We start from the raw sequence: 19,869 nt of genomic DNA on the forward strand, positions 1-19,869 counted from the left end.
ACCTCACTTTCTCAGAATTGATTCGGTCTTTAAATAGAAATAACCATGTAGTCCACCAGAGCGGTTTCAGCTCAGGACGGTTGGCTATAAACAGTAACCAATTTCTAATATCAATATTGTCATCAGCATGGTCAATAGAGAGATCGTAGCGAATAGTTATAAACAGTAATTGAGCTTGCATCAGCTAATGGACGAATTCGGGAAATAACTCTGTCGGGTTTGCATGGGCTGTGAAAGAGTGAATACTCTTGTTTTTAGTGAGGCAAGCTTTCTACACGTGCTTCTGGTCCACGTGTTTCAGACACATCCCTCATTAGTGACTCGCCTATAATGTCACGTGTTTCAGACACATTCCTCTCTAGTGACTGGCCTATAATGTCACGTGTTTCAGACACATCCCTCACTAGTGACTGGCCTATAATGTCACGTGTTTCAGACACATCCCTCACTAGTGACTCGCCTATAATGTCACGTGTTTCAGACACATCCCTCACTAGTGACTCGCCTATAATGTCACGTGTTTCAGACACATCCCTCACTAGTGACTCGCCTATAATGTCACGTGTTTCAGACACATCCCTCACTAGTGACTCGCCTATAATGTCACGTGTTTCAGACACATCCCTCAATAGTGACTCGCCTATAATGTCACGTGTTTCAGACACATCCCTCACTAGTGACTCGCCTATAATGTCACGTGCGAAAGTTTGACTCACTGAAAGCAAGAGTATTCACTCTTCCGCAGCAACTACATGTACTACAAACCCGACAGAGTTATTTCCGAACATCGTCTGAGAGAAACAGCTGCGGGTGAAGGATGCAGCAATTGCGAAATGTAGTCAAAAACGCGCTGACTACTGCTTTGGAGCAATTACGACGGGCGCAGTAACCAAGTGGATAAGACATCGGCCTCCTATTCGGAACGTCGCGGGTTCGAATCCCGGCCGCGCCTGGTGAGTTAAGGGTGGAGATTTTTCCGATCTCCCAGGTCAACTTATGTACAGACCTGCTAGTGCCTTATCCCCCTTCGTGTGTACATGCAAGCACAAGACCAAGTGCGCACGGAAAAGATCCTGCAATCCATGTCAGAGTTCGGTGAAATATAGAAACACGAAAATTCCCAGCGTGCCTCCCCCAAAAGCGGCGAATGGCTGCTTGAATAGCGAGGTAAAAACGGCCATACACATAAAAACCCACTCGTGCAAAAACATGAGTGAACGTGTGAGTTTCAGCCCACGAACGAAGTAGTAGAAGAAGAAGCAATTACCTGTTATTGCCAGCGCTAGTAAATGGTGCGCTCAGCAATGGACACACCCCCCGTTATCCTCCATACATCCCCCTTCCCCTCCCCCTCTGCATACATGTAGAATGACCATTGAGTCATTCACTTTTACGGTTATTGCCCGCAACGGTATATAACGTGCACTCAGCAATGAGCAACAATACTCTCCACTATAATTATGTACAGAGCGAAATGACTTAAAGGGGCCATTGACTTTTATTGCTGGTTTTATTTTGTCTGTTGTGCGCTCGGAAAAGGTGGTCCACCACCCGCTCCCCCCTGAGACAAGTTCTTCTCGCAAATCTACTAAAATTGAAGACAACTGCGTGGTGTTATCCAGATGTTTCTGAGACAAGTTCTCCTCGCAAATCTACTAACAAGTCGCGTAAGGCGAAAATACAATATTTAGTCAAGTTGCTGTGGAACTCACAGAATGAAACTGAACGCAACGCAACGCAGCAAGACCGTATACTCGTAGCATCGTCACTCCACCGCCCGTGGCAAAGGCAGTGCACGTGGAATTGACAAGAAGAGCGGGGTATTCGTTGCGCTGAGAAGGATAGCACGCTTTTCTGTACCTCTCTTCGTTTTAACTTTCTGAGCGTGTTTTTAATCCAAACATATCATATCTATATATTTTTGGAATCAGGAACCGACAAGGAATAAGATGAAAGTGTTTTTAAATTGATTTCGAAAAAAATATTTTGATAATAATTTTTATATATTTAATTTTCAGAGCTTGTTTTTAATCCGAATATAACATATTTATATGTTTTTGGAATCAGCAAATGATGGAGAATAAGATAAACGTAAATTTGGATCGTTTTATAAATTTTTATTTTTTTTTACAATTTTCAGATTTTTAATGACCAAAGTCATTAATTAATTTTTAAGCCACCAAGCTGAAATGCAATACCGAACCCCGGGCTTCGTCGAAGAGTACTTGACCAAAATTTCAACCAATTTGGTTGAAAAATGAGGGCGTGACAGTGCCGCCTCAACTTTCACGAAAAGCCGGATATGACGTCATCAAAGACATTTATCAAAAAAATGAAAAAAACGTTCGGGGATTTCATACCCAGGAACTCTCATGTCAAATTTCATAAAGATCGGTCCAGTAGTTTAGTCTGAATCGCTCTACACACACACACACACACACACAGACACACACACACACGCACACACACACGCACATACACCACGACCCTCGTTTCGATTCCCCCTCGATGTTAAAATATTTAGTCAAAACTTGACTAAATATAAAAAGGAAGACAACTGCGTGGTGTTATCGAGATGACTGTTTCTGACACAAGTTCTCCTCGCAAATCTACTAAAATTGAAGAAAACTGCGTGGTGTTATCGAGATGTTTTTGAGACAAGTTCTCGCAAATCTACTAAAAAAGAAGACGACTGCGTGGTGTCAAGTTATCGACATGTCTCTGGGCTTTCCTCGCTGAGCCGCCGAATTGCCTCTTGTCGTCCAGAACAATGTTTTTCTTCTCTATCATCTCTCTCACAAGGCGCTGGCCATTTATTATCTACACTAGCATGTCGTCCACTCGGCAACCAGTAACACCACCACCACCACCACCATCCTGGCCTCCCCACCTCCACAACAATGCATCCCCACCCCTCCCCCAAGCCCCACTCCCCACCCCCACAACAATGCATCCCCACCCCTCCCCCAAGCCCCACTCCCCACCCTCAAATCCCAAGAATGAGACCTCCATGGCTGAGTGAAGGAACAATTAATCCTTCATCATCAATTATCCTCTTCAAGAACAATGGTTTCCTTCTTCGTTGTTCACCTCACGATGCACTGGCCATTTATTATCGACACGAGTACGCTCTAGACTACAGTGTTTCTCTTTTGAACACACTTTCTGTTACCAGTTTTGAACACTGCGTGAAGTACTATAATAGTATAGTTCTATTAGCGAAAGTAGCACACATGTATGCTCATCTCAGGCAACAGCTATTACCGAATACTTCCACCGGCAGTGATGAAATAAGAGTCAGTTCTCTGTTTACTGACAGCGACATCCAAAGGCAATTGGCAAAATATGTGTACGATTGTTTTCAACTACGCAGATGCAATGCGTCTTCCGACTGTCCTCAATAACCTATGCTCATCTTCAGGTCCTCTTTGTTCACCCTGTTCCACTTGGTTTTGTATTACATGTATGTTATGTTTATATTGCTATTTTTTCCTGTACTTATGTATCTTGAATGTGTCAATAGGCTATGTGCTTTAATGACAATAAATTCTGATTCTGATTCTGATTCTGATTCTGATTCTGATTCTGGTAAGCACTAAATAGTGTTTCATCGCATCAATTTAGATTGTACATCGTGCACTCAGAAATTAGTGACAACACCACCACCACCCGGAAACCCAGCTGACAACCCCCTTCCCCCTTCTCCACTTCCATCCACACCCCCCAGAGAGGGACCATCAATTACTGCGTGAAGCAACAATCGTCTTGCATCAACTATCCTCTTCTAGGACAATGGTGTCCTTCTACAGAATCAACCTCACAAAGCACTAGCCAAAAGACTCCCCCCCCCCCCCCCCCCATTCCGACCAACCCCAAGCAATATTTGACGTTAAATGACTGTGTGAATAAAAATCGTCCTGCATCTTCTATCCTCTTCAAAGACAATGGTTTCCACCACCACCATCAAGGCCCTCGACAGACACCAGCCTCCTCCCAACCTCCCCCCCCCCCCCCCCTTCCCCGTCCCATCCCCCATCCCCTATCACCAAGAAATAATTGACCTTCAATGAATGCGTGAAGCAACAATCGCTATCCATCAACTCGTCAAGGACAATGGTTTCCTTTAGAGGCACAGTCATCATCATCATCATCATCAGCATCACATTGCTCAGGCCTGCAAAGCCCCTCGGGGACTCTACAGCACTGCTGCAAGCAACAGGCATTCCGTAACCCCGTTTCATCTTCTGGACTGACAAACCGCTCAACAGCTGGAGGGCTAACGGAGAGCCACAGAAATTGAACAGACCCCTCTGTGTGTGAAGTCCATCTCACCATCTGTCTTTTATCTCTCAGGCTTTGATAGTGGTCATTAATAAAGTGAGACAAACTCCGTGGGAAGACAATCCGTTTGTGTCTGCCAGGGTAGTCACAACACTAGAGACAAACCTTTGGCGGTGTTTCTGGTGGTGGTGATAATTATGGATGTGTGGGTGGGGGGGGGACGGTTAATCTTTTGAAAAAAGGCTATAATATGACCTTGCTCTGATAAAACGATGTTAAACGATGTTACACGATGTTACACGATGTTACACGATGTTACACGATGTTACAATTGTCTCGCTTGTGTCTTCCGAGCAAGCTTCCGGACAATTTATTTGTCAGATACGGGTTTTTTTCGGTATTATAAGCGTTCGTCTGTCTGTCCACTTAAAAGACCGAATGGTCGAAGATGAGCGTCCGAAACGTTTTGTTTTGTCACAATTAAACGTTCTAATAACACACCTTTCTTGTTGTTTTTTTTATCTTGATGTTATGCTTACGTCTCTCTCGTCAGAACATACACGGAACTTGTCTTGGAAGCTAGAAGCAATGTGGAAAGAAAAGTGTCTTTATTACAATAAAATTAAATACAGAGTACAGTATTCAAAGCTGTGCAGTCAACGACCCAACCCATATACTCACCCGGGACAGTAATGTACATAATATATCACACCTCGTGCGTATAACCACGAAGAAAATGTAGGGCGTAGTCAACAGGTGAAAGGAACGCGTGTCATTCATATCTTTATTTGATGAACTTCAATACAATGCATGCTGGCATTCACTTCACCATAAGAAAAAAGGTGCTTCTTATTGACTTGTTGTTAGCTGTTGGCAGCTCGCCTGGATTGTGCATACTATATTCATATATGGCCAAATTCGTCTCGCTGTCCGGCCTGACAATAGAAGTGTAATCAACTGGGTGGCCGAGTGGTAACGCACTTGCGCTCGGAAGCGAGAGGTTGCGAGTTCGACCCTGGGTTAGGGCGTTAGCAATTTTCTCCCCCCTTTCCTACCCTAGGTGGTGGGTTCAAGTGCTAGTCTTTCGGATGAGACGAAAAACCGAGGTCCCTTCGTGTACACTACATTGGGGTGTGCACGTTAAAGATCCCACGATTGACAAAAGGGTCTTTCCTGGCAAAATTGTATAGGCGTAGATAAAAAAAAAATGTCCACCAAAATACCCGTGTGACTTGGAATAATAGGCCGTGAAAAGTAGGATATGCGCCGAAATGGCTGCGATCTGCTGGTCGATGTGAATGCGTGATGTATTGTGTAAAAAATTCCATCTCACACGGCATAAATAGATCCCTGCGCCTTGAGTCCGAGTCTGGAGATACGCGCGCGATATAAGACTTGATATAAAAAATATAAAAAAAAGAAGAAGAACAAGATATATGCCCAAGAATCTGTCAAGGTGTCTAAAAACGTGTTACATTTTTCGACCTTTCCAACCCTCCTTAATTGTACATGAATAATCATCTCAGTACTCCTGTCCTTCCATTGCAGCATTTTATTTTCCAGTCAAGTCTTCATTTTATCAAATATCTGTAGGGCACAGCACAGATGATTGTATGATAGATTTACACCATAACATAAATTTAAGGTGCTGTCGTTTTCTCGGGGTTCAGCGTTTATGCCTTTGTTTCACTACACATTGGTTGGATGGCCAAAAAGTAGAGTTTATCTGTAGCTATGCTTGAGAATAGTTTCCCCTGCCTCCAGTGACCCTCCACCACGGAATGAGTCGGATGTCACCTCGGGCGGTTCTGTGCTAGGCCTAATAATTATACGTCCGGGGGATGTGAGGTATCAGTGTGAGGGTCACCTCAGTCACAGACTTATATCTCGGAAAGTTTTCGCTTTTTTCTGAAACGGTAGCCTATTCACCACTGGACAGAGCTTAAAAAAACTCTCCAAGAAAATGTAAAAGTATAACATAATTCAAAGGTGACATGCGACTCATTCCGTGGTGGAGGGTCAAGGCAAAATCATTTACCCGTTTGTTGCTTTACACCAAAGCCCTAAAACAAGAATACATTTCAACATATATGTTAGAAATTGAAATGACGCAGAAAGTATTTATATAAGATTTCGGCACATTTTGCAATATGCTTGAACACAAAAATAACGTTTAAGGTACAGTACCTCTACACTGCTTAGTGTGTATATTTGTGTGTGTGTGTGTGTGTGTGTGTGTGTTTGTGTGTGTGTGTGTGTGTGTGTGTGTGTTCGAGTATGCGTGTGTGTGTGTGTGTGTGTGTGTGTGTGTGTGTGAGGGGTATTTTCTCTCTGTCGCTGTCTCTGTCTGTCTGTCTGTCTGTCTGTCTGTCTGTCTCTCTCTCTCTCTCTTTCTCTCTCTCTCTCTTTCTCTCTCTCTCTCTCTCTCTCTCTCTCTCTCTTTCTCTCTTTCTCTCATAACCTCCCTACCTTCAGATGTCATCCTCCATTACAAAATAAATCTTAAAACACATGTTTACAACATTGCATCAATTTTATGCAAATTATTCATAACGTTTTTTGGTTTATTTTATTTTTGTATAAATCGCAGCGGGGGCGGAATGCGACAAGATTTGTTTTCGTAATGCAGAAACTCTCGAGCATTGTGCAATTAAAATAAATTGAAGCAAGATGTTGAGATTTCGTTGTCTCGTCAAATTTTGACAGGTGACAAGTAAGACTCCATCTCGAGAGAGTGATTTGCATTTCTGGTTTCGCATAACTGAATTTGAATTCGTTATAGTCTGTTTCAAAATCACACAAGTAAGAGAATGAAACTTCGCAGTAGATGAACACAAATGAAGTAAGAAAATGTATAGCTAAAAGGTCGGCTAACACCTGAAGCTATCACGTGTATTTTGTTATCATCTGAGTTGTCAACAGCCTTAAGCAAATGACTCAAAAGGATCTATTTCAAATTGATGATTTCACGGGTTTGACAAGCTCCGTGCTTTTCCGCCTTCAGCCATTTGTAGATAAAACTGACGATGGCCAACCCTAGCCACCTTTACGATTGGCAGAAAAAAAAGATAAAATGAAAGAAGAAGAAAAGAAGAAAAACTCTCTCTCTCTCTCTCTCTCTCTCTCTCTCTCTCTCTCTCTCTCTCTCTCTCTCTCTCTCTCTCTCTCTTTCTCTCTTTCTCTCTCTCGCTCTCTATATCTCTCTCTCTCTCTTTCTCTCTCTCTATCGCTCTCTCTCTCTCTCTCTCTCTCTCTCTCTCTCTCTCTCTCTCTCTCTCTCTCTCTCTCTCTCTCTCTCTATCTCGTTCCTTTTGTAACGTTAATGTTATAATGTTATCAAATAAAAGGTTATGGTTGTTTTTTTCTCTCGTATTTTAGCTCATCAAGTCTTTTAATCGCATGAAACCTATTTAAATTTGACGGTACTGTGTAAACTGTTCCTTGTGTGTTCGTGGGGGGGGGGGGGGGAGGGGAGTGAACCAATGAGTAGGTGAGTATTTGTGTGCATTTTTTCCCGTTCTTGTTTAAAATAGTTAGTCTGCTTGGACAGACCGACACACACGAAGGTAAGCAGACAGACTGACACTTAGACAAATAACGGCTTAGAATACAGACCGACAGACTTACAAGACTGATGTTAACGTCCTCTTAAGACTTCTTCTTCTTCTTCTTCTGCGTTCGTGGGCTGAAACTCCCACGTACACTCGTGTGGGTTTTTTTTGCATGAGTGGAATTTTACGTGTATGACCGTTTTTTACCCCGCCATTTAGGCAGCCATACGCCGTTTTCGGAGGGTATTTTCGTGTTTCTATAACCCACCGAACTCTGACATGGATTACAGGATCTGTTTCGTGCGCACTTGGTCTTGTACTTGCGTGTACACACGGGGGTGTTCGGACACCGAGGAGAGTCTGCACACCAAGTTGACTCTGAGAAATAAATCTCTCGCCGAACGTGGGGACGAACTCACGCTGACAGCGGCCAACTGGATACAAATCCAGCGCGCTACCGACTGAGCTACATCACCGCCCTGTCCTCATAAAGTTGGTCTATCTTGGGACGGGTAGAGATAATATGCAGACCGACTCACAACTATAGATAAACGATGACATCGACTGTGAAGGGCCGGAGGAGTCCTTAGACTTTCGCTGGGGGGGTCAATAACTAACTTGACGCAACAAATAGTCTCACCGCACGGTAACTACAGTACTTAACACATAATCGAAACAACTTTACGCCTGGACACTTCTTGTCAAAAGTGTCAAAAGCCCTCACGGCAGTTCTTGTGACGCAACTCCCTTTTCATACTCTAAAGCCCTCACAGCAGTACTTGTGACGCAACCCGCCTCCCATATACTTTATACCTATGGCCGCGCATCAGCAGTCAGTCGTGACCTGACGGCCTCACCTCCTCGAGGGTCAAAGCCGAACCCACTTCAAAGGGGAAGGAGTGACCCCTACTTGAGTAGAGTGAATAATTATGACAATGAGTCCACACACCGGGATGCGTAAGTCGGCGAGGGATTTATAGCGCTGGGGGCGTATTTGTCAGTAGTGTGTAGTATTGTTAGCTGCCGGATCCGGAATCCAGAAGCTTGTTTTCAAGTGTAGCCACGATGATTTGTCCTGTTTTTCTATGTCGTGACATCCCAGAAAAGACCTTGTCGAAATAAAAACACAAGGTGTTGTTGTTGTTGTCGCGGTTTCTGGTTTTTGCTTTTTTTCCAGACACTCTCAGTTTGCATTAGTGTAACATTTCACATCCGTTGTTCTTGGAACTTTCTCAGCTAGCGGCTGCCATGTGTTTGTATATACTTGTTGCTGTTTTCTCGTGAGTACATTTTGATTGTTATCTTGTTCTATTTCTCTCACCTGCAGTCCCTTGCTTCATTTTTGTAATGAGAAGTAAATCCCTCGCCGAACTTCGAATTCGAACCCACGCCGATAGTGACAAGTTGTAGTCAAAGCCAGCGCTGCAACCGACAGAGCCATATCCCCGTGAGTACGCCACTACTGACAAATTTAGATAAATTCCAGGTACCACTGGTTTAAACAAGTTTATTCAATAAATTCCATTGGTACTATTACCGCATACATGAAATAAGGAACATGGAGCACAACAAGCTAGGCTTATAAGCGTACTCTTAAAAGCAAATGAAATTTGGCGGACGATTTTAATATAGCAAATTTGAAATAATGTCAAAATAATAATGGTAAATTATGGTAGACAAACATGTAACAATAAAAGGAAAAAAACAAACGAAAAAAAAACCCAATGCTAAACTAACAACAGTACTCACACGCGCTCGCACACTCACTCGCACACACACGCATACAATGACTTCCACATGGTTGAAAATAGAATACTACCAGAACAAGGAAATATAAACAGTACTGCACATGGTCGTTTCGAACATGGATGAGATAAATGCATTCATTATTCAAAACGTTTGCTTAATAAGATAAACCTGAATAACTGGTCAAATATCAATGCATTTTCGCTGTCTGACTTGTCTCTATTGCCATACAGAAAATCATCAGCGGTTAGCAAATCATAGTTGGGCAGTGTTGACAAGGTGACTTCACGTATTTGAAGAGATAAGGGGCAATGAAAAATATAGTGCTCCGCATTTTCAACACGATAACCACAAGTGCATGACGGGTCGGGAATTAAATGTCTGTCAAAAAGATCACTATTTAGATTGCTGATCCTCAATCTCAGTCTGCAATGGATAATTTCTGATTTTCGATCAGATGTGTATCTATACGAGGGAACAACAGAATCATCAGAACTAATACGTTTTTTAAATAACCCAATAGAATCAAGTTGTTTTACAGTATCTGGAAGCTCATTCCACAGGGAAGTCGAAGACAGAAAAAATGACTTTTTATACAATTCGGTTCGAGAGAGGGGAGTCTGTCTGTCAAGTGGTCTTCGTCTATGGTAAGGGTTCACAGAAGCAACGAGAGGAGGCAGACGTTCTAGTAAGTATGGTGGCACGCGTGCATTAACTAATTTGAAATACAAAATCAATTTGTGTCTTTTTCGCCTCTCCTTCAGTGTTGTAAATCCTGATTCATCGTACAATTTTTGGTGACTCGTGCCACGAACTGCACCTATAATGGTTCTTATGGCATCAAGATGCAAGTTTTCTAATAAAGTAGCTAATCTGTCAGAACAGTTATCCCAAATGACGTCAGAAAAATCAAAATGGGGAATAATAAAAGATTTATACATAAGTTCAAGTGCCTTTCGGCTAAGGCGATACTTATAGGACCGAAAACGTGAGAGAAGAACACGTACTTTAGATATAATTGACTGAACATGTGATTCCCATTTGCAGTCGCTCTGAATCAGTACACCAAGATGTTTGTGAACGTGGTTTTCTCTCAGAATTGTTCCATCAAATACAAGAGGAAGGGTTTCAGGCATTCTATTTCCAGAAAAGGTCATCAAATCTGTTTTTAAATTATTGAAATTAACTTTCCATTTTTCCGCCCAGTGTGCAATTTTGGCTAAGTCTGCATTTAAGATCTGTGTCCGCGTGTTTGCATCATTTAGAGATAAATACAAACTGGTATCATCAGCAAAAAGTTTAATGACAGATTCGATATCAATGACAATATCGTTAATGTACACAAGGAACAACAAGGGCCCCAGAACAGAACCTTGGGGAACACCTGAACAAACACGTCCGTATGTCGATTTCCTGCCTTGGATAACAACGGCTTGTAACCTGCCTGTCAAATAATCTTCAAACCATTTTAATAAAACACCTCTTATGCCTATAGCATATAATTTATGCAACAAACCCTTGTGCCACACTCTGTCGAAGGCTTTTGATATATCACAGAAAACAGCCTGAGTCGTCAACTGCTTATCTAAGGATTGACAAAAATCGTCATACATACTCAACAACTGGAAACTAGTTGAATCACCAGGAATAAACCCTGACTGAGAAACCGTTAATAAATCATTCTCTGTGAGATATCGAAAAACATGGGCTTGAACACATTTTTCCAATACTTTTCCAATGCAACTGAGTAATGAAATCGGACGATAGTTACTGCAGTGTTCTTTTTCACCTTTCTTATAAATGGGATTCACATGAGCTACTTTCCAAATTTTCGGAAACTTTCCCTCAGCCAACGATCTCTGGAAAAGGGTTGCAAGCGGATTTGAAATAATACAAGCAGCAAGTTTAAGAAGTTTATTGTGAACCAAATCAGGACCTACTGCTTTCCTAACATCGAGGTTGTTTAGAACAGCGTACACCATTTCGGTAGTTATCACGAGAGGACTAATGGAAATGGGCTCTTCTTCAACTGGTGGAACGTCATCATCATGACCTTGTATATGCGACTGTCGTAGAAATGCTTCATTAAAAACCTCGGCTTTGTCCTCTGCAGAGTAATACACAATTCCATTGCTTTCAATGGGCGGAATCTCATTTGTACTCATTCCTTTCTTTTTCAAAAAAGAGTTGACTACCTTCCACCAGTCTTTATTGCCAAAATTATGAGGTGACAATATTCTATTTTCTAGTTCCCTAATGTGCTCTTCTTTCCTTTTTCTTATAACATCAGTCAAATTATTTCTCAACCGTCGGAAAAGAGACCAGCACCATACAGTATCCAGACGTTTGGCTAATGCGTGAATATATTGCTTTTTCCTAATCAACTTTTTGATTTCCTCGGTGATCCATACAGCATCGTGTCCGTTCATTGTCACTACCTTTACAGGCATACATTCTTTAGCTATCATCATTAACTTATCGGAAAACATTTCAGCGGCGTCATCAATGGATTCTAAATCGACTATATTATTCCAATCTACACTTTCCATATCTTGCAACAACTTGTCAACATCGATTTTGGAATAATTATATAGTGTTCGTTTGAATGAACCACCCGACGGTAAGTCATAATTCAAATATACAAAAGGACACGAGTGGTCACTGCATACAGGTGGTAGAACACCAACTCTTTTTACCAAGTTAGGACACGGAGTTAATACCAGATCGATTATAGTTGACGAGGTATCGGTTATTCGAGTGGGTTCTGATATCAACTGAGATAAACTGTTTGTGTTCATTAATTCCCGCAGATGAAAGGTACCACTGTTCGACGAAAGAAAAGAAGCCATATGCCTAACCAACAGAGAGGAAGGTGTTAATCAATACTGCGAAAGACGCCTCAAGCAGCTTCAAAGAAAGCGTGCGGAGGTGAGAAAGTCAATACAATGACAAGATAATAGATTTATTGCGAGCCACGGGACTTTTCCGTTAACAATAGACGGTGTGATGAAGCAACTTGTCACCTGCACTGCGTCTAAACAGTAAAGGTCTGTGATAACGAAAAATAAACAATGTCTACAATTAGGTTTCAGTTGTTTGATGTCTCGACAACTAAAACAAACACGAGATTCACGATGTGTGAGCTTATTCAAAGCAACGCAGACATGATGTTAATTAACAAGAAAGGCTAAGAACAGTGGATAGACAGACAGACAGACAGCCGGACTCGGACGACAGACAATTGGTTGACATTTATAAACAGCAATGGTCCATGATCCAGCGCAGTGCTCGTGAAAAACCGTTAGGCCCTGAGTTGTACGCTAAGTTTCAATCATTGTTGCGTGTGGAAGTTTATTTTACCAATATTGCTATTTATTGCCGCTGTAGGGTACGTAGCACTAACACAGTTCTGCTGATGTCAAGTTCGCGTCTGGCTATCATCACAACAAGAAATATCATTATTTTGTACTAAACATTTAATGCTCCCTCTTCGTTCCATAACACCGACCTTCCCATCTTACCCTGCTTATCTACTTGCATACTGACCGGCACGGTTGGCCTAGTAGTAAGGCGTCCGCCCCGTGATCGGGAGGTCGTGGGTTCGAACCCCGGCCGGGTCATACCTAAGACTTTAAAATTGGCAATCTAGTGGCTGCTCCGCCTGGCGTCTGGCATTATGGGGTTAGTGCTAGGACTGGTTGGTCCGGTGTCAGAATAATGTGACTGGGTGAAACATGAAGCCTGTGCTGCGACTTCTGTCTTGTGTGTGGCGCACGTTATAATTATGTCAAAGCAGCACCGCCCTGATATGGCCCTTCGTGGTCGGCTAGGCGTTAAGCAAACAAACAAACAAACAAACTTGCATACTGGTCTTAGTCATTGTCAACCCCTCTGTCCGGCGGCCTTGAGTAGGTGTTTTAAGACCTCTGTTTAATGTTTATCACGCGGCTTGGCACCCGCTCCAAAAATAGCCGGAAATTGCGCAGGACTACGTTACTTTTCTTGAACGCAGCGAGCATGTGGAAATCCTGCTGTAAACCTGCTGTACAGGAGTTGTAATTCTGCTTTACATCCTACCCGGCGGTGCAACTGAAAGACCTCTGGTAACAACAAACAATTAGTCCTCTGTGTCCCATTCAACCCCGTGTCCTAAATACTCCGCAATTATTCAGCCTCGAGTCTCTGTGACCGTGTGCTTAAAATAGGCCCGCTATTGTGACGCTCGGCGTGTTACTGTCACCTTTCTACAGACACAAAGTAGAGGGCGGAGGGAGAGAGAGATTGACGAGGGGGACCGGGTATTCAAGAAATGGGGAAAGGGGTATTCAAGAAATGGGAAAAGGGGTGGAGTGGAGTACGGGGGATTAAAGAAGTAAAGAAAAGGGTAGCCTGTTACGCCACTTACCCCCTCCGTCAACTCAGCACAAACCCTTTCCCACCCCATGCAATCCCACCCTTAACCCACCCCACCCACTATTGTCCTCTGACCCAGCCCGTGTTTCCGGTCCTTTTGACATAATGCATGCTAGGTGGCGTGTCAGCCGTCCGCATGGTTACTGACATGTCTGTAATGCCTGTCTAACACCCGGGGATTTTCTTGTCAGGATTTTTTATCTTTCTTTTTCTTGGGGGAGGGGGGGTAGGGGTAAAGGCCACGGTGGTGGGGTGGTGTACGAACCCGTTTCTTTTTCTTTTACGTGAAAGCAATACAAAAATCCGTCCAGCTTTTTCGTTATAACGCATCACCGGGTATTGTAAGTATAAGTATAGATCGGTGAGGTCAGTAAACATGTTACAAAGTACTTTAGTTTAGCCTTTTTCGTCGTCAATTCATTCCATTCCATGTCTGTCTGTCCGTCCGTCCGCCTCTCTACATTCGTCCGTCTGTCTGTCCGTCCATCCCTCCGTTCGTCGGTCTGTCTGTATGTATTAATGTCCGTCAAGCCACATCTCTCTCTCTCTCTCTCTCTCTCTCTCTCTCTCTCTCTCTCTCTCTCTCTCTCTCTCTCTCTCTCTCTCTCTCTCCTACTTCTCACCCATCCCTTTTAAGAGACAGTCCTTCCAATGCAAAAGACTGGACTCACCATCACAGAATCTGGTCAGGCATTTACATCGGACAAGACACAGACCAAAAACATGACTGCAGCTATGCCAGAGTAAGAAAAAATGTTTGATAACTAAAAGATCAATTCGATTCAAAATTCGCACAGGGAGCAGTTAAGCTGTTGATTGTTGGCATGTTACCACGCCTGAATTTCTCTATGAGATAATAAAGTATTCTTATTCTTATTCTTATGTTCCAAGTGTAGGGGTGGCTTGGTGTCCTGGAAAATCTGTTTTCACGGCCGAAGAAATTTAGGTTTTACGCCCTCACGGCAAAGCCATCAGATGTGATAACGCGAGACAACTCCTGTGATCTTGCCGCAAGGTTCCGCCTGTTACCATTTTCTTTTTACCGTATAAAATGCACGACTTACACACAAACTGTTACCACATGCACAGCGACTTGCAATTTGGGACCAATGCACGTTTTTTAATCCTTTCTCGTGTGATCTTGCCGCGAGGTTCCGCCTGTTACCAGCCGAAAGAAAGAAGGGGCATAACCTCACCAGAACCGCCCATTGAATCTGCCAGCCTCGGAAGGTGTCCCTATTCAATCAATCAATCAATCAATGAGTCTTATATCGCGCATATTCCGTGGGTACAGTTCTAGGCGCTCTGCAGTGATGCCGTGTGAGATGAAATTTTATACGGCCAGTAGATTGCAGCCATTTCGGCGCATATTTACCTTTCACGGCCTATTATTCCAAGTCACACGGGTATAGGTAGACAATTATTAACTGTGCCTAAGCAATTTTGCCAGGAAAGACCCTTTTGTCAATCGTGGGATCTTTAACGTGCACACCCAATGTAGTGTACACGGGGGGAGGTTCGGACACCGAAGAGAGTCTGCACACAAAGTTGACTCTGTGAAATAAATTTCCGCCGAACCTGGGATCGAACTCACGCTGACAGCATACAAATTGAATACAAATCCAGCGCGCTACCAACTGAGCTATATCCCCGCCTATTCTGGACCAACACACCCCCCCCCCCCCCCCCCCCATACTGCCCGACCCCATTCCCCATCTCAGTTTGCTTTCCTCAAATGTCATCCATCCATGCGTTAACCTTTCCTTATTATATTCAGTCAAGTTTTGATTTTGTTTGGCTGCGTCACACCCACAGGAGCTTGTGGTCACACCCATATCAAATGCCTCGTGAACGTACGAATTATTTTCTCACAAAAATGTACAAAAGGGTGATGATAAGACGCAACATTATCGCTGTGAGTCACGTGATGTCACAGGTCACTGGTATCAAAAGGGGTATGATATTATCATTTAATAGCTATCAATTTGTCTGGAGCTTTTTATATGTCTTTTGAATACTCCTATTATTAGACTTTCGTATCTGATTTTGTCATGGGAAAAGAAACACTTCATGCACTTCTGACTATTTTCTTTTTTGGGGGGTGTTTCATGTTGTTGTTGCTGCTGTCTATTGTGTGTGTGTGTGTTTTTCCTTGTTGTGTCAGTGTTTGTGCGTGTGTGAGTGCGTGCGCGTTTAATTGTGTGTTTGTGGGTGTCTATGTGAGCGCGTGCGCATGTAATTGTGTGTTTGTGTGTGTCTCTGTGAGCGTGCACGCGCGCGCGCGCGTGTGTGTGTGTGTGTGTGTGCATGTGTGTGTGTGTGTGTGTGTGTGTGCGTGCGTGCTTACGTGCTTACGTGCGTGCGTGAGTGAGTGCGTGCGTGCGTGCGTGCGTGAGTGCGTGCGCGCGCGTACGTATTTGCGATTGCGCTGACTAACTAACAAGCAAAATAAATAAATTTTTAAAAAAGACACATTAATTTTGTTCTGACACAAAACAGTCCTATACATCTCCATGAAGTTTCCTCATTTCAGGTTGAAACATCCACCAGGAAGCATTGTGGAAAAACAAGCGCAAACACGTGTAAACACGACCCTCACCAAAGATATCGAGGGGAAAAACAAGGCGTAGTGGGCACGGTAGGAAGGCAACAACAACAAAATAGTCTGTTTACGGTAACATAGGCCCCCAAAAAATAGGGTCGGTAGGTCGGGATTTTTTTTTTCTCCAAAAAACACCATATTTTTTTTAAGTTATTTTACAAAAAAATAAAGATTTATTTTCTCCCCCAAATGCCACAAAAAAGTCTGGGGTCGCGCGAAAAAATAGGGTCGGTCGGGATACCGTAGGCCTAAACAGACTATTTTGTTTTGTTTTGCCTAATCAGTTAGTAGTCATGTGAAACGTTACTCAGGCATCTTCCTGATAAACAACTGACGCCGCACAGTCCAAAGTCAAAGCCACTTTTCCCCCGAGGATTTAAGTGACCCACGGCAATGAACTGGTCTCTGAGTCAGTTATAATTACATAACATACCTAGTGGAAATGATAGCTCAGGTATTGTTGTTGTCGGAAACACAGCACATGTTTGTCTATGGAAAGTGCGTAATGAGTCCTTTTGAAGGTTGGGGAAACAATGAGCTAGAAAAACAAAACAATCAACATAAATAACACAAACAAGAACCCCTCCCCCTCTACACACACACACACACACACGCGCGCGCGCGCACACTCACACACACACACACACACACACACACACGCTCACACACAGACACACACACTCACACACACTCACACAGACTACCACAACATGCCATACACACATACACAAAAACACAATAACACACACACACATACACACACACGCACACACGCCACGCACACACACACACACACACACACACACACACACACACACACGCACGAAGCAAAGAACAACAACGATGACAACGGCAACATCAGCAGCAGTAACAACAACATCAACAACAACAACAACAACGTCCTCTTTCTTTTCATCTGTTTGTTTAATCAACATAATATTTCAGTCATAGCAATTAATTCTGGTACGAATTACCTATTGTTACCGGTCACCCAGCCAAGCTCGTGCAAAGCAACGACTTCTATCGCGACTTTGTGCGGTGACTGACTATTGGGGTTTACGTCCTCTGAGGTTTGGACCTATTTGGGACATGATTTGATATGTACTATACGCTGTTGTTGTTTTTTGTGTGTTATTTTTTTTGTATTTTGTTCACCTTTTATAGTTCTCTAGCCACTGAACAATAAACACACCCTCATTCAGAGCGCATATGTTACCTCTGCTTTGGTTATAGCCTATGAAAGATGACTAACATTAAAACCTTTGCGTTGGTCTATACACGTGAATATCCGTAATCATGGGATCGTGCGTACAGTCACGGGTTCAATTCAGCTGCCTCGTTACGCCGGACTGAGTCTTCAAGCTTCAGTAATTACGGCTAATTGGGACGCTCACGCTTAACTAATTAAGCGAGTGAGGGAGATTAGTACCTTTCCAGATCACACTGGCCTGAACCTGACAACGTGGCGCTTTTACCTTGTATAATATTGATGTTGGCGACAAGCTCTGTTGATAGCACTGATACCAAGACGGCGAGAGGTCGTAACAATTCTATACAGTAGCTGGTTCGTGTGTGTGTGGGCATACAGTGTGGGTGTTTCGGGAGAGAAAAGAGAGAATGCTTACTGTCCTACAGGCTAAATATTTCTCCTCTTAAAGGCATACTAACGCACTCCCGTGTTTACAAAGTGTAGTTTGCCCACAATCGATGTCAAACGCACCATAAGACCATATAATGACGATACGTCACCATGCGCGGACCATAATACATGCATTACAGCTTGTTCTAGCCTCTGAAAAAGTGAGGATGTCAACAAAGCCGCGGTGTTCTCTCCCTTGCATCAACGTTACATGTGTTGCCAAATCTATAAATAGGACGATCCAGATCAAAATGAAAATTCAAATATCTCAACATTTAAGGGGTCCTAGACCACAATATTTTGCAGGGAACTTAATTTAGTCTGTCTCCAGCTGTTGGTAAAGCAATTGGCGTGTATAGTCATCGAGTACATATGGCTTTAAGGACATGATATGGGTTATATAATAATTCGAGTGTTTACGCCCTCACGGCTTTTGATGAGATACACAAGTGTATGCGTGTTTAGGTGGTATCAGTCATCTGCACGTGCCATTGTGGTGACACGGGGGTGGGATATGGCTTCCGTCTCTGGGTCTTCACATAAAGTTGACCCGTGTCCGTCCCGGCCCGAGGGGGGGGGGGGGGGGGGTGAGGGGACGATAGACAGTGCGTTTTATTGGAGAGGGTGGTATAGTGTGTGCGGAAAGGTGGGCGTGCATGTTAGTGTGGGTGTGTGTGTGTCTTCCCGTCCGTATGTCTATCTGTATACTTGTGTATATGTGTGTCTTTCCGTCTGTCTGTGTGTCTGTATACCGGCTGTACATCTGTGTGTGTGTGTGTGTGTGTGTGTGTGTGTGTGTGTGTGTGTGTGAGTGTGAGTGTGTGTGTGCGTGTGTGGGTGTGTGTATGTTTGTGTGTGTGTGTGTGTGTCTCTCTCTCTCTCTCTCTCTCTCTCTCTCTCTCTCTCTCTCTCTCTCTCTCTCTCTCTCTCTGTCTGTCTGTCTGTGTGCGCGCGCCTCTGTCTGGCATGCCCTAAACTGAGCTAACTACGTTGGGTAGTTTGACCATTTTACGCTTTATTTTTATCCACAATAAAACGATTTAGTCGGAATCTGCCATCCGAACACAATTAGGGGCGTGTTCCCGGGTCACAGTGATACAAGGTTTATCATGAAGGGGGGGAGGGGGGGGGGCGCAAACTGAGGGGTGCTCGATCTTTCTACCGCCGAACATGCCTGAGCTTAGCAGACCCCGGTTTTGTGCGGAGTGTCACTTTGTAAAAAAAAAATATGTGAAAGGTCGCCATAACACTCGACATGAGCGTTCCAAGGATTATCCATCATCAAGGAATCAGTCTCTCTCCCGAAAGCAAGAATAGGAAACTCCTGTCTTCGGACCCGTTTCTGAACGGTACCACTGCGAGGGGGTCCTAGCTGTAAGGTGTGACCCTTCTTCTTCTTCTTCTTCTTCTGCGTTCGTGGGCTGAAACTCCCACGTACACTCGTGTTTTTTTGCACGAGTGGAATTTTACGTGGCAGTATGACCGTTTTTTACCCCGCCCTGAATATGCGCGATATAAGACTCATTGATTGATTGATCATTTAGGCAGCCATACGCCGTTTTCGGAGGAAGCATGCTGGGTATTTTCGTGTTTCTATATCCCTCGAACTCTGACATGGATTACAGGATCTTTTTCGT

This window comes from Littorina saxatilis, linkage group LG3 (genome assembly GCF_037325665.1).
Source record: "Littorina saxatilis isolate snail1 linkage group LG3, US_GU_Lsax_2.0, whole genome shotgun sequence".
NCBI lineage: Eukaryota > Metazoa > Mollusca > Gastropoda > Littorinimorpha > Littorinidae > Littorina > Littorina saxatilis.